Source organism: Lithobates pipiens, unplaced genomic scaffold (assembly GCF_037356315.1).
Source record: "Lithobates pipiens isolate NorthernLeopardFrog02 unplaced genomic scaffold, aLitPip1_a1.2 Scaffold_13, whole genome shotgun sequence".
In the NCBI taxonomy this organism is placed as follows: domain Eukaryota; kingdom Metazoa; phylum Chordata; class Amphibia; order Anura; family Ranidae; genus Lithobates; species Lithobates pipiens.
The window spans coordinates 477137422-477150761 of NW_027507718.1; positions in this window are offsets into that span (position 1 = coordinate 477137422).

Sequence of the window (13340 nt, forward strand, 5' to 3'; positions counted from 1 at the left end):
CCAACCGCCAAGTCGCAGAGGCCACTGCAGTACAAGAGGTGGCCCAGAAGGAGATGAACTGCCAAGTCGCAGAGGCTGCTACAGCACAACAGGTGGCCCAGCAGGAGATGAACCGGCAGTTTGCAGAGGCTCTGGCAGAATTGAAAAAGGGGTTCCCACCTCCTGTGTCAGTGGAACCAAAATTGGTACGTGCCTCCTACCACCTAGAGAAGATGACAACTGCCGATGATGTTGAGGCATACTTTGCAACTTTTGAGTGAGTCGCTGTCTGCGAAGGATGGCCAAAAGAACAGTGGGTGGGTCTGTTGACCCCATTTCTGACAGGAGAACCTCAAAAGACCTACTTTGATCTGGAACTGGATAAGGCCCAGGACTATGAGACTCTGAAGACAGAGATACTCACACACTTGGGTGTCACCATAGCAGTCCGGGCCCAGCGCATGCATCAATGGACCTACTCCAGCGACAAGCCACCCCATTCTCAAATGTTCGACCTGGTCTACCTCACCAGGAAGTGGTTGCAGCCAGAGACCTTTACAGGCCCTCAGATCGGGGAGCAAGTGGTAATGGACCAGTACCTGCGTGTACTCCCTGCTGCTCTGTCGAAGTGTTTCGGACAGGGGGACCCCAAAACTGAAACCCAATTGGTGGACCTATTGAAGAGGTACACTGCTACTGAGGACTTGGTGAACCTGTCTACACCCCACTTCGATGTGTCTAGGGGTGCAAGATCGCCCAGTGGTTCAGGGACAGTCGTATCTGTGTGAATTGAGGACAGAACTCCGTGAATCCCTCCACTTCCCTGCTAACAAATTATTACATCTCAAGCAGGCTCTCTCCCCCCATCTAAGTCAGGACTCTACAAGCCATTGGGTGAACCCCCGGCAATTAGATCGCACAACGCCAATTCCAAAATCAAAAAGGTAACTAAAAAGTGGCACGCTTGTGTAATAATTGTCCATGTACAAGTGGTACAACTAGTGAGACTCTCCCCTTTCCGAATAAGGGTGACACCAAGTCCCACACAATCTTTCCAGCACTCCCTATGTAGTCTGGGCTGTTCTCGGGCTCCAAGTGACTATCTCTTCCCCCCTAAACCATAAAACTAGGGGTTTTTTTCAGCAGGAATGCGGGAGAACGCAGTTCCGGCACCTCCAGCTCTGAATGTACGTAATGGCAAGGGGTGCTGGGGTTTCCTGGAGAGTCTATAGATGCTGGCTACTGGGGGATCTATTGTTGCTGGAGGGGATCTATTTTTACAGGGGGAGATTCTATTGTTGCTGGGGAGGTCTTTTGTGACTGGTGGGGGATATATTGTGGCTGGGAGGCTCTTATGCTACTAGGAGACAATTGTTTCTGGAAGACATCTACTGTTGAGGGAGAGTTCTATTGTTGCTAGCTGTTCAGAGTCTATTGTTGCTGGGGGTGTTCCATTGTTGCTGGCTACAGGGGATATATTTTACTTCCTATCATTAACAAATTACATACAAATTACTTAGCACCACAAATTGATACTTTGGTTCTGTATCCATTACTGAGAGGTGGTTAGGGGGTGGAACCAAGGAACGGTGCTCAGAGGTGAGTAGAGAGTGGAACCAAGGAATGGTTCTCGGAGGTGGGAAGAGAGTGGAAGCAAAGTATGGTGCTCTGAGGTGGGTAGGGAGAGGAATCATGGAATGGTGCTCGGAGGTGGGTAGGGAGTGGAACCAAGGAATTGTGCTTGAAGGTGGGTAGGGAGTGGAACCAAGGAATGGTGCTCGCAGGCAGTCACAAGAGGTGACTCGGAAGGAGGGAGTTCCTGCACCTATTCTCTGAGAAAAAAAAGCCCAGCATAAAACTATGTGTATAGCCTGTGTATAGCCTGTTGCCCTGTCACAGAGCTTATACATCTTGACCGCATATCTGGCACGCTTGCTTAGAAGATACTGTTTGATAGGCAAGCAGCCAGAAAACTTAATCAGGGACTCATCAACACAGACAACTTGATCGGGAGTGGAGAAGGCTGCAAACTGTTGGTTGAAGTGGTTTACGAGGGGTCGAATTTTGTGGAGCTGATCGTATCCAGGGTCACCCCAAGAATGACAGAGTTCATTGTCATTGAAATGCATGAACCACAAGATCTGCTCGTATCGTTTCCTGGTCATGGAGACAGTGAACAACGGCATATGGGGAATTGGGTCAGTGGACCAATATGATTGCAACTATGCCCATGATGAGGTATAGGCCCAAAAAGGTCTTAAATTCGGAAACCGTAATAGGTTTCCAATCTCTGGCAAGGATCAACTGGGGATTAGCGGCAATGAATTGACCAGCAAATTGCTTTGGTCAACAATGGAAATGCAAATAAAAATCAAGTGATGTAAAATCAACTGTTTCCACCTGAATTCCGGGTTGGCCAGTGCAGGGCTGCCTTTAATATTGATTGGGCCCTGGGCAAAAATTCTCATGGGGCCCCCAACGCCAAAGCCCAACCCGCCCCCCCCCCATGCAATTTCGCTCTCCACCTGCTCTGAGATATACAATAAATAGCTGCTAGACTCAAAATCGGTTTACTGTATCAGATCAGGCATGAATGAAAGGATTCTACACCAAGCCCCAATGTAATGAGAAGATTTACACTGACCACCAATGTAACTGAGACATTTAGCGTGTTCATATTTGTGTGTCAGGATTCTCAGGAACGCATGCAAAATCTGCAGCTGCCCTTTAGCAGATACACAGTAATGCCATTAATTGTTAATGACACCCTCACACATCTGCTGACATGTGCCTCGGCACAGTGTGATTTTGAAAAAGGGTTAGGGACCTTCTTCCACATTTCTAGTACATAGAGCAGCCCATTGAAATGAATGGGCTGCCCCACTCGCGACCTACATCTTTATCCACCCTGTCAGTACACCTTTGCATCATAAAACCCCTGCTAACCTCTGCATCCCAAACCTCCCCCATCCTCTCCACACCAACCCTCCACCCCCTTTACCTCTACCTGCCTACTCTGCTCATCTTTGGACCCACCTATTTGCTTGCCTTTGCAGAACAGGCAGATGTTAGGCTTAATGACCACAGTTGTAGGCAGGACTTTCAAGCATGCTCCTTTACCTCCCCAGTGGGCAGCATTCAGTATAGGTGATGGTGGATTTGACCTGGGGGGGGGGGGGCATGATATACATATGAATGCCGCCACTATTTACATGTAAACACAGGGTCTGCAGGTGAGTCATCTGTACACAACAATAGGGCAGAGCTGGGCAGCATTAGTAGCAGCACTTCACACTGAGATATTGGGACACAGCACGGGACTAAAACTTCAAGGAACAAGGGAATTTAAACCAGGATAGTTGGCAAGTATGTGGCAGCTGCTTTGGGCCCCACAACAATGACAGGGCCCAGGGCAGCGGCCCCTTTTGCCCTGCCTTAAAAATGGCCCTGTGAGTGCTAGCAATATTGTGTTGTATAAAACTTGTATGGACAAGGTTGTCTTGAGGCCTGGAGCCTCCTTTCATCGTAAAGTGGATGTAAACCTGATTCATGAACTTTTTTCATATACTCTGATTAAACCAAGAGTCCTTTGGTGGAATTGATTGGCCAGATCCTCTCTCCCATTCGCTAACATACTTTCGACCAAGAGATTCCAAGCCTGCCCACCACGACAAGGTAGACTCTTCTAGGGCAGGACCTACACTAAACTACACTAAGCTACCCTACTGGATGCTAGTCATTGTTTTTCTAATGTTGGATGTATGTTTGTAGTAGGCCTCATCCTATAATCTGTGTGTGCGATCTACTCTCTCCTAATCAGTCGTTTTCTTTCCTTCAACCCCTCCAAATTTTACAGTGTATGGCTATTTAAAAGTGGTTCTAAAGCCCTAAGTTTTATCACCTTAATGCATTCTATGTACTAAGGTGAAGGACCTTCTCTGTTGAAGCTGCCCACCTGACCCCCCCCCCCCCCTTTTTCCTTACCTGAGCCCATCTGATTCAGCTTCCGCTGTTGTCTCTCTCCTCATTGGACAGACTGATAGCAGTGGGAGCGATTGGCTCCAGCTGCTGTCAATCAAATCCAATGACATGGGGGTGCGGGGTGGGCTGAGTCCCGCTTTTCTTTCTGTGTCAAGAGATGTAGCAGTGAGTCTCGGGAGTGAGCATGCACAGGTGCCCCCAGGGAAAGCGGCTTTCTGTGGGGGCACCTGATGAAGAGGAGGGTCCTGGAGCGCCAGCGGGAGGTACCCAGAGGGGCTGCTCTATTCAAAACCATTACATAGAGCGGGTAAGTATAGGCATGTTTGTATTTGTTTTTTTGTTTTTTTATAAAAATACCCAGTCTAAAAAGAAAATATATGTTATTACTATACTTATACATTCATACAATTTTTTTTGTTTTGTTTTTCTGTTTTTTATCTCACAACATCAATTACTATAAAACTACTAGATGTATGCTGTATAGAGGAAAGATGTTAAATATATATACATTTACATGTATGCATTTTTTTATAAAAAAAAAATACTATTAGGCCCCCTTCACACGGGACGGATCGGCTGGACGGGCTCCGCTAGCTCGGTGGGGGATCGCTCCGTTGATCCTCGCTGAGCCGGCAGATGACAGGTCTGTCTCAGCTCACTGTGCAGGGATGGACCTGTCAGAGCCCAGCTGTTCTCTATGGACAGATCGGATGAAAATGGACCGCATGACCTTTCTCATCCCATCCTATCCGATCCACTGGACGGATGGCAAATGTATCGCCATCCGTCTGTTTTGAGCGGATCTTGTTGAATCGGATGGCAGGCAGGTGTCAGCGGACATCTTCACTAGTGATGGACGAACTTCCGACGGGACGTTTCGCGAACGCGAAACGCGAACGGACACAAACGTTCGCGAAAACGACCGTTCGCCGCGGGCTCCATTGACTTCAATGGGAGGCGAATTTCGCAAACCTTTAGGTCGAATTTGCGGCCACGGGGTAATTATTAGGGGGTAGCACGTAGTCCCACCACCTGGACAATAGCATAATACATGTATGAGGTGAATTTGGGATCGATAACTACAAGCATTTTTTTTTTATTTGGGAAATTGTTCTGACAATTCAGGACTATGGAGCTAATGAAGGCAATGGAGGAGAGGGAAGGTCAGGGACCAGGGTAGGCAAACAAGAGGGTGCAGGAGATACAGAGCACTGACAGCAGCACCGTAATACAGAGCACTGACATCAGCACCGTGACATACAGCGCTGACAGCAGCTCCGTGACATACAGCGCTGACAGCAGCTCCGTGACATACAGCGCTGACAGCAGCTCCGTGACATACAGCGCTGACAGCAGCTCCGTGACATACAGCGCTGACAGCAGCTCCGTGACATACAGCGCTGACAGCAGCACCGTGACATACAGCGCTGACAGCAGCTCCGTGACATACAGCGCTGACAGCAGCTCCGTGACATACAGCGCTGACAGCAGCTCCGTGACATACAGCGCTGACAGCAGCTCCGTGACATACAGCGCTGACAGCAGCTCCGTGACATACAGCGCTGACAGCAGCACCGTGACATACAGCGCTGACAGCAGCTCCGTGACATACAGCGCTGACAGCAGCTCCGTGACATACAGCGCTGACAGCAGCTCCGTGACATACAGCGCTGACAGCAGCTCCGTGACATACAGCGCTGACAGCAGCTCCGTGACATACAGCGCTGACAGCAGCTCCGTGACATACAGCGCTGACAGCAGCTCCGTGACATACAGCGCTGACAGCAGCTCCGTGACATACAGCGCTGACAGCAGCTCCGTGACATACAGCGCTGACAGCAGCTCCGTGACATACAGCGCTGACAGCAGCTCCGTGACATACAGCGCTGACAGCAGCTCCGTGACATACAGCGCTGACAGCAGCACCGTAAGCAGCCCCAGGAGGAAGTCAGCACAGCACAGGGATGGTGTGATCCCCTCATAATAAGAACCCCCAGGAGGAAGTCAGCACAGCACAGGGATGGTGGGAGCCCCTCATAATAAGAACACCCAGGAGGAAGTCAGCACAGCACAGGGATGGTGGGAACCCCTCATAATAAGCAGCCCCAGTAGAAATATGACACCGCTCAACCTCTTCAAAGAGGAGGGTAGGGGCATATAGTACGGTGTGCTTTTTTGGGTCAGGGAAGTGAGCCAAATGAATTAAGAAGGTCTGTGTGCTTGATTCCAAAAATTGTTTATAGACATATACATGGTCTACTGATCACATGTGTTGAATTCCTCCGAGATCCATGCCTCATTCATTTTTAGAAATGTGAGGTAGTTAACACTGTGGTGAGCTAGGCGAGTACGCTTATCGGTCACAATCCCCCCTGCTGCGCTGAACGTCCTTTCGGACAGGACACTGGATGAGGGGCAAGCCAACAGTTCGATTGCAAATTGGGCAAGCTCTGGCCAGAGGTCAAGCCTGCCCACCCAGTAGTCTAGGGGTTCATCACTCCTCAGAGCGTCCACATCGGCCGTTAACCCAATGTAGTCGGACACCTGACGGTCTAGGCGTTCCCTGATGCTGGATCCGGATGACACCTGTCGATGGGTCGGCTGAAAGAATGACCTCATATCCGAAGTCACCAACACATCTTCAAACCGGCCTCTTCTTGCAGGCGCTGTTGGATTGGTACCCGCAAATCCTTCTCTGGGAGTGGGAATTGCTCCTCTGCCAGCGCACGCAAAAGCAGAATGCAGCATTTCTCGAAGCAAGGCCTGGAAGTGCTGCATTCTGACAGCCCTCTGCGACGGCGGTAACATTTCCGCCATTTTGTGTTTGTACCGGGGGTCTAAGTACGTTGCCACCCAGTACTGGTCCTTGACCCTCATGCTTTTTATACGGGGGTCCCTATTAAAACACTGGAGCATGAAGGCCCCCATTTGCACTAAAGTGGAAGCGGTGTGGTGGCCTGGCTCCTGCTCATCATCCAGGATAATGTCGTCCTCTTCATTCTCCTCTCCCCATCCTCGCACAACAGGGATCCCAGAAAGGTTTAAAGCATGCTCTTCTTGCTCCTGCTCATCCGCCCCGGCACCATCCTCCTCTGACTCCTCATCAGACTCCTGTTGTTGACTTGTCTCAGATAGAGTAGCCCCCCCTGGGAATTCATCCAGCATTGCGACTTCCTCATCTTCCCGCTCCTGCTCCTCCACAGCCTGATCAATGACACGACGCAATGCACGCTCCAGAAAGAAGGCATAAGGTACCATGTCACTGATGGCGCCATGGCTGCGACTGACCAGTTTGGTGATCTCCTCAAATGGCCGCAGAAGTCTGCATGTGTCGCGCATGAGCAGCCACTGGCGCGGTGAAAAAAAACCCAGCTCCCCAGAACCGTTTCTTTCGCAGAGTTCATACAGGTAGACGTTAACTGCACGTTTCTGCTGGAGCAGCCTATCAAGCATATAGAAGGTTGAGTTCCATCGCGTCGGGCAATCGCAAATAAGACGTCTGACCGGCAGATGGTGTCGCCGCTGAATGTCAGCAAGGCGAGCCATGGCCGTGTAAGATCTTCTGAAATGGGCCGAGATTTTCCTTGCCTGCCGCAAGATGTCCTGGACCCCAGGGTATTTGACAAGGAATCGCTGCACGACCAAGTTTAAGACGTGTGCCATGCACGGCACGTGCGTGATTTTGCCCTGTTTCAATGCGCTAAGCAGATTGGCACCGTTGTCACACACCACTTTACCAACTGTCAAATTGAGCGGTGTTAGCCACTCATCTGCCTGTGAACGCAAAGCTGAAAGGAGTGCCGGGCCAGTGTGGCTCTTTGCTTCCAGGCACAACAGACGCAGCACGGCATGGCAACGTCTCACCTGGCATGTGGAATAGGTTCTGGGGAGCTTGGGCGGTGCAGTGGAAGAGACGCTAGCAGCGGAAAAGGAGGAGGCAGCTGAGGAGGAGAGGGAGGAGGATGGAGTAGGAGGAGGAGAAGAAGAGTCAGGCCTGCATGCAATCCGTGGCGGTAAAACCAAATCTACACGGGTGCCACGGGTTACATGCTTGACGGCCGTCAGAAGGTTCACCCAGTGGGCAGTAAAACTGATATACCTTCCCTGCCCGTGTTTGCTAGACCACGTGTCTGTGGTCAGATGTATCTTGGCACCGACACTGTGTGCCAGAGATACATTCACTTGCCGCTGAACATGGCCATATAGCTCTGGGATGCCCTTCTCTGAGAAATACTTCCTTCCTGGGACCTTCCATTGTGGTGTTCCAATGGCCACAAATTTGCGAAAGGCCTCCGAGTCCACCAGTTTATATGGCAGTAGTTGGCGGGCTATGAGTTCTGACAAGCCAGCCGCCAACCGTTGGGCAAGAGGGTTATCCGGCGTCATCATTTTTTTACGCTCAAACATTAGGCCCACGGAAGCCTGCCTTTTTGCAGAAAAATGTGAGCTTGGCGTGATGGAAGGTGGAGTGGAGGACAATTGTGAGGAGAGAGGAGAAGGAGAAGTAGAAGACGAGGCTGGACGGTGAGAGCCTGCAGTGTGGCTTTGTGTGTTCCGTTGCTCCCACTGGGCTCGGTGATGGCTGCTCATGTGCCTTCTTAAGGCGGTCGTCCCTAGGTGAGTATTGGGCTTACCGCGACTAACGCGTTGACTGCAAAGATTGCAGATGGCAACGCTATTGTCAGCAGCGGACACGTTAAAAAAAGCCCACACTGCGGAGCCATGTGCCGGTGTCCTGGGAGCGCCAGATGTGACCGTACATGGTCGATGACTCGCTCCTGATACATTTGCAGTCTGCTTTGTCCCTGCTGTGCAATGTAAGTCATTGCTGCTTCTCCTCCCTATCTGCTGGTCCATATCTCCCTCTGAACTCCCCTCCTCTTCCTCTCTTGTGGGCACCCACGTGACATCACTAGACACGTCATCATCAACGTCACCTTCCCCACCGCTATAAGTAGAGTAGGCAGCAACACCGGGGACCAACCTCCTCCTTGGGCTGATCTGGGTACTGGCGTCAGACTGCTGAGTAGCGCTTGTTGCTACCTCCTCTTCCTGATCCAATACCAAGAGTGGCTGCGCATCAGAAATGTCCTCTTGATATGGATCGGAAAATAATTCCAGTGACTCAAGCGGAAGGTATGTGGTGGTGGTGGTGGTGGTCGTGTTGTTGGTGGTAGTGTCTTTGGGGGTGCACATAGCAGAGAGTGAAGAAGAGGGTGCAGATCGAGAGGATGAGGAGGGTGCAGAAGAGTAAGGCTGAGCGAGCCACTCAACCAAGTCTGGTGCATCCTTTAAAGTAATTGAACGCACCTTCTGCAACTTCCCACTTTGGCTCAAGCCTGTTGCTCCTGCCCTACCCCTACCACCCCTGCGGAAGGGCCTGCCTCTTCCTCTGCATGTCATTTTTTAAATGACCCTGTGACAAAACTCTTAGTCCCTATACCGCTGAAGGACTGCTGCAGTATAGGTGAGCGGTCAGCAGTGGTGCACGTCAACCCTATCTATTGTGGACCTATAGCGGTCCTTACAGAACAGCAGACTGTACCGCACTCAAGCCTATGTACCGTAGCACCCTATACCAAGTTACCAGTCCTTATAAGAACTTTTGTGGACCAAGCAGGTTGTGTATTAGTGTTTAGCAGACTGTGCGTCAGTCCCTATACCGCTGAAGGACTGCTGCAGTATAGGGCAGCGGTCAGCAGTAGTGCACGTCAACCCTATGTATTGTGGACCGATAGCGGTCCTTACAGAACAGCAGACTGTAACGCACTCAGGCCTATGTACCGTAGCACCCTATACCAAGTTACCAGTCCTTATAAGAACTTTTGTGGACCAAGCAGGTTGTGTATTAGTGTTTAGCAGACTGTGCGTCAGTCCCTATACCGCTGAAGGACTGCTGCAGTATAGGGCAGCGGTCAGCAGTAGTGCACGTCAACCCTATGTATTGTGGACCGATAGCGGTCCTTACAGAACAGCAGACTGTAACGCACTCAGGCCTATGTACCGTAGCACCCTATACCAAGTTACCAGTCCTTATAAGAACTTTTGTGGACCAAGCAGGTTGTGTATTAGTGTTTAGCAGACTGTGCGTCAGTCCCTATACCGCTGAAGGACTGCTGCAGTATAGGGCAGCGGTCAGCAGTAGTGCACGTCAACCCTATGTATTGTGGACCGATAGCGGTCCTTACAGAACAGCAGACTGTAACGCACTCAGGCCTATGTACCGTAGCACCCTATACCAAGTTACCAGTCCTTATAAGAACTTTTGTGGACCAAGCAGGTTGTGTATTAGTGTTTAGCAGACTGTGCGTCAGTCCCTATACCGCTGAAGGACTGCTGCAGTATAGGGCAGCGGTCAGCAGTAGTGCACGTCAACCCTATGTATTGTGGACCGATAGCGGTCCTTACAGAACAGCAGACTGTAACGCACTCAGGCCTATGTACCGTAGCACCCTATACCAAGTTACCAGTCCTTATAAGAACTTTTGTGGACCAAGCAGGTTGTGTATTAGTGTTTAGCAGACTGTGCGTCAGTCCCTATACCGCTGAAGGACTGCTGCAGTATAGGGCAGCGGTCAGCAGTAGTGCACGTCAACCCTATGTATTGTGGACCGATAGCGGTCCTTACAGAACAGCAGACTGTAACGCACTCAGGCCTATGTACCGTAGCACCCTATACCAAGTTACCAGTCCTTATAAGAACTTTTGTGGACCAAGCAGGTTGTGTATTAGTGTTTAGCAGACTGTGCGTCAGTCCCTATACCGCTGAAGGACTGCTGCAGTATAGGGCAGCGGTCAGCAGTAGTGCACGTCAACCCTATGTATTGTGGACCGATAGCGGTCCTTACAGAACAGCAGACTGTAACGCACTCAGGCCTATGTACCGTAGCACCCTATACCAAGTTACCAGTCCTTATAAGAACTTTTGTGGACCAAGCAGGTTGTGTATTAGTGTTTAGCAGACTGTGCGTCAGTCCCTATACCGCTGAAGGACTGCTGCAGTATAGGGCAGCGGTCAGCAGTAGTGCACGTCAACCCTATGTATTGTGGACCGATAGCGGTCCTTACAGAACAGCAGACTGTAACGCACTCAGGCCTATGTACCGTAGCACCCTATACCAAGTTACCAGTCCTTATAAGAACTTTTGTGGACCAAGCAGGTTGTGTATTAGTGTTTAGCAGACTGTGCGTCAGTCCCTATACCGCTGAAGGACTGCTGCAGTATAGGGCAGCGGTCAGCAGTAGTGCACGTCAACCCTATGTATTGTGGACCGATAGCGGTCCTTACAGAACAGCAGACTGTAACGCACTCAGGCCTATGTACCGTAGCACCCTATACCAAGTTACCAGTCCTTATAAGAACTTTTGTGGACCAAGCAGGTTGTGTATTAGTGTTTAGCAGACTGTGCGTCAGTCCCTATACCGCTGAAGGACTGCTGCAGTATAGGGCAGCGGTCAGCAGTAGTGCACGTCAACCCTATGTATTGTGGACCGATAGCGGTCCTTACAGAACAGCAGACTGTAACGCACTCAGGCCTATGTACCGTAGCACCCTATACCAAGTTACCAGTCCTTATAAGAACTTTTGTGGACCAAGCAGGTTGTGTATTAGTGTTTAGCAGACTGTGCGTCAGTCCCTATACCGCTGAAGGACTGCTGCAGTATAGGGCAGCGGTCAGCAGTAGTGCACGTCAACCCTATGTATTGTGGACCGATAGCGGTCCTTACAGAACAGCAGACTGTAACGCACTCAGGCCTATGTACCGTAGCACCCTATACCAAGTTACCAGTCCTTATAAGAACTTTTGTGGACCAAGCAGGTTGTGTATTAGTGTTTAGCAGACTGTGCGTCAGTCCCTATACCGCTGAAGGACTGCTGCAGTATAGGGCAGCGGTCAGCAGTAGTGCACGTCAACCCTATGTATTGTGGACCGATAGCGGTCCTTACAGAACAGCAGACTGTAACGCACTCAGGCCTATGTACCGTAGCACCCTATACCAAGTTACCAGTCCTTATAAGAACTTTTGTGGACCAAGCAGGTTGTGTATTAGTGTTTAGCAGACTGTGCGTCAGTCCCTATACCGCTGAAGGACTGCTGCAGTATAGGGCAGCGGTCAGCAGTAGTGCACGTCAACCCTATGTATTGTGGACCGATAGCGGTCCTTACAGAACAGCAGACTGTACCGCACCCAAGCCTATGTACCGTAGCACCCTAGACAGACCAAGTTACCAGTCCTGATAAAGAGCTTTGTGGAACAAGTGAGTTGTGAATGATTAGCAGACTGCAGCAGAAGGGCAGCAGTCAAGTATAATATTCTTTCTATATTTGGAAGAAAGAATATTATACGTGTACAAGCCTATTACCGTACCACTGATACCAGTCCTGAAAAGAACCTTTGTGGAACTAATAGTAACAGCAAGTCTTTAAAATTATCCTCACTGCCTGACACACTGCTTCCTGCCTGTCCCTATACAAATTGGCAAAAAAGAGTAGGCTGGAACGATTAGCTGGAATAGCTCTTTTGTGGACCTGATAGTAACAGCTAATGATGATGATGATGATGATGATGAAGAAAGACTAATCTGGCTGAGCTGTCCCTAAAATAGCAGCATACAGCGCTCTGTCCCTTTATCTAAACTGACAAAAGAAACTCAGGCTGCTGACCTAACACCTATACCAGTCCTGAAAAGAACTTTTGTGTACCAAATAGCTAGCGTTTTCTCTGTCCCTACTCCACACAGGATCCTTTCCCTACAGTGACAGAAGAAAGAATGTAAAATGGCCACCGGATCGGGTGTATTTATAGGTTAGGGGGAATGTCCAAGTGTCCATGAGCTGTCATGTCTCAATTGGTTGTCCTGTAACACATGATAAACGTGTCACGAAAGGTTAAAGTTCTTGTATACATTAAACACGTAAGTCCGCCGGGGCGAACGACGGAAAAAGGCGTTCGAACCCGCGGACGGCGAAAGTCGGAAATTCGCCGCGAAACGACCGCCGGGCGAACCGTTCGGCCATCACTAATCTTCACTGACATCTGCCTGCTCATATGAGTCAATGGGTGGCCTGCCTGAAGATCTGCCTGAAAATGGATCTGAGCGGGTCAATCGTCTAAAAGGGGCCTTACAGTTGTCACCAAACTGCAGCCCTGGGGTCAGATGTGGCCCTTTGCTTGCTTTTATCCTCCCACTGACACCAATGATGGGGCACTATTCCCCCAACTGACACCAATGATGAGGCACTATTCCCCCCACTGACACCAATGATGGGGCACTATTCCCCCCACTGACACCAATGATGGGGCACTATTCCTCCCTCTGACTCCAATGATGGGGCACTATTCCTCCCACTGACACCAATGATGGGGCACTATTCCCC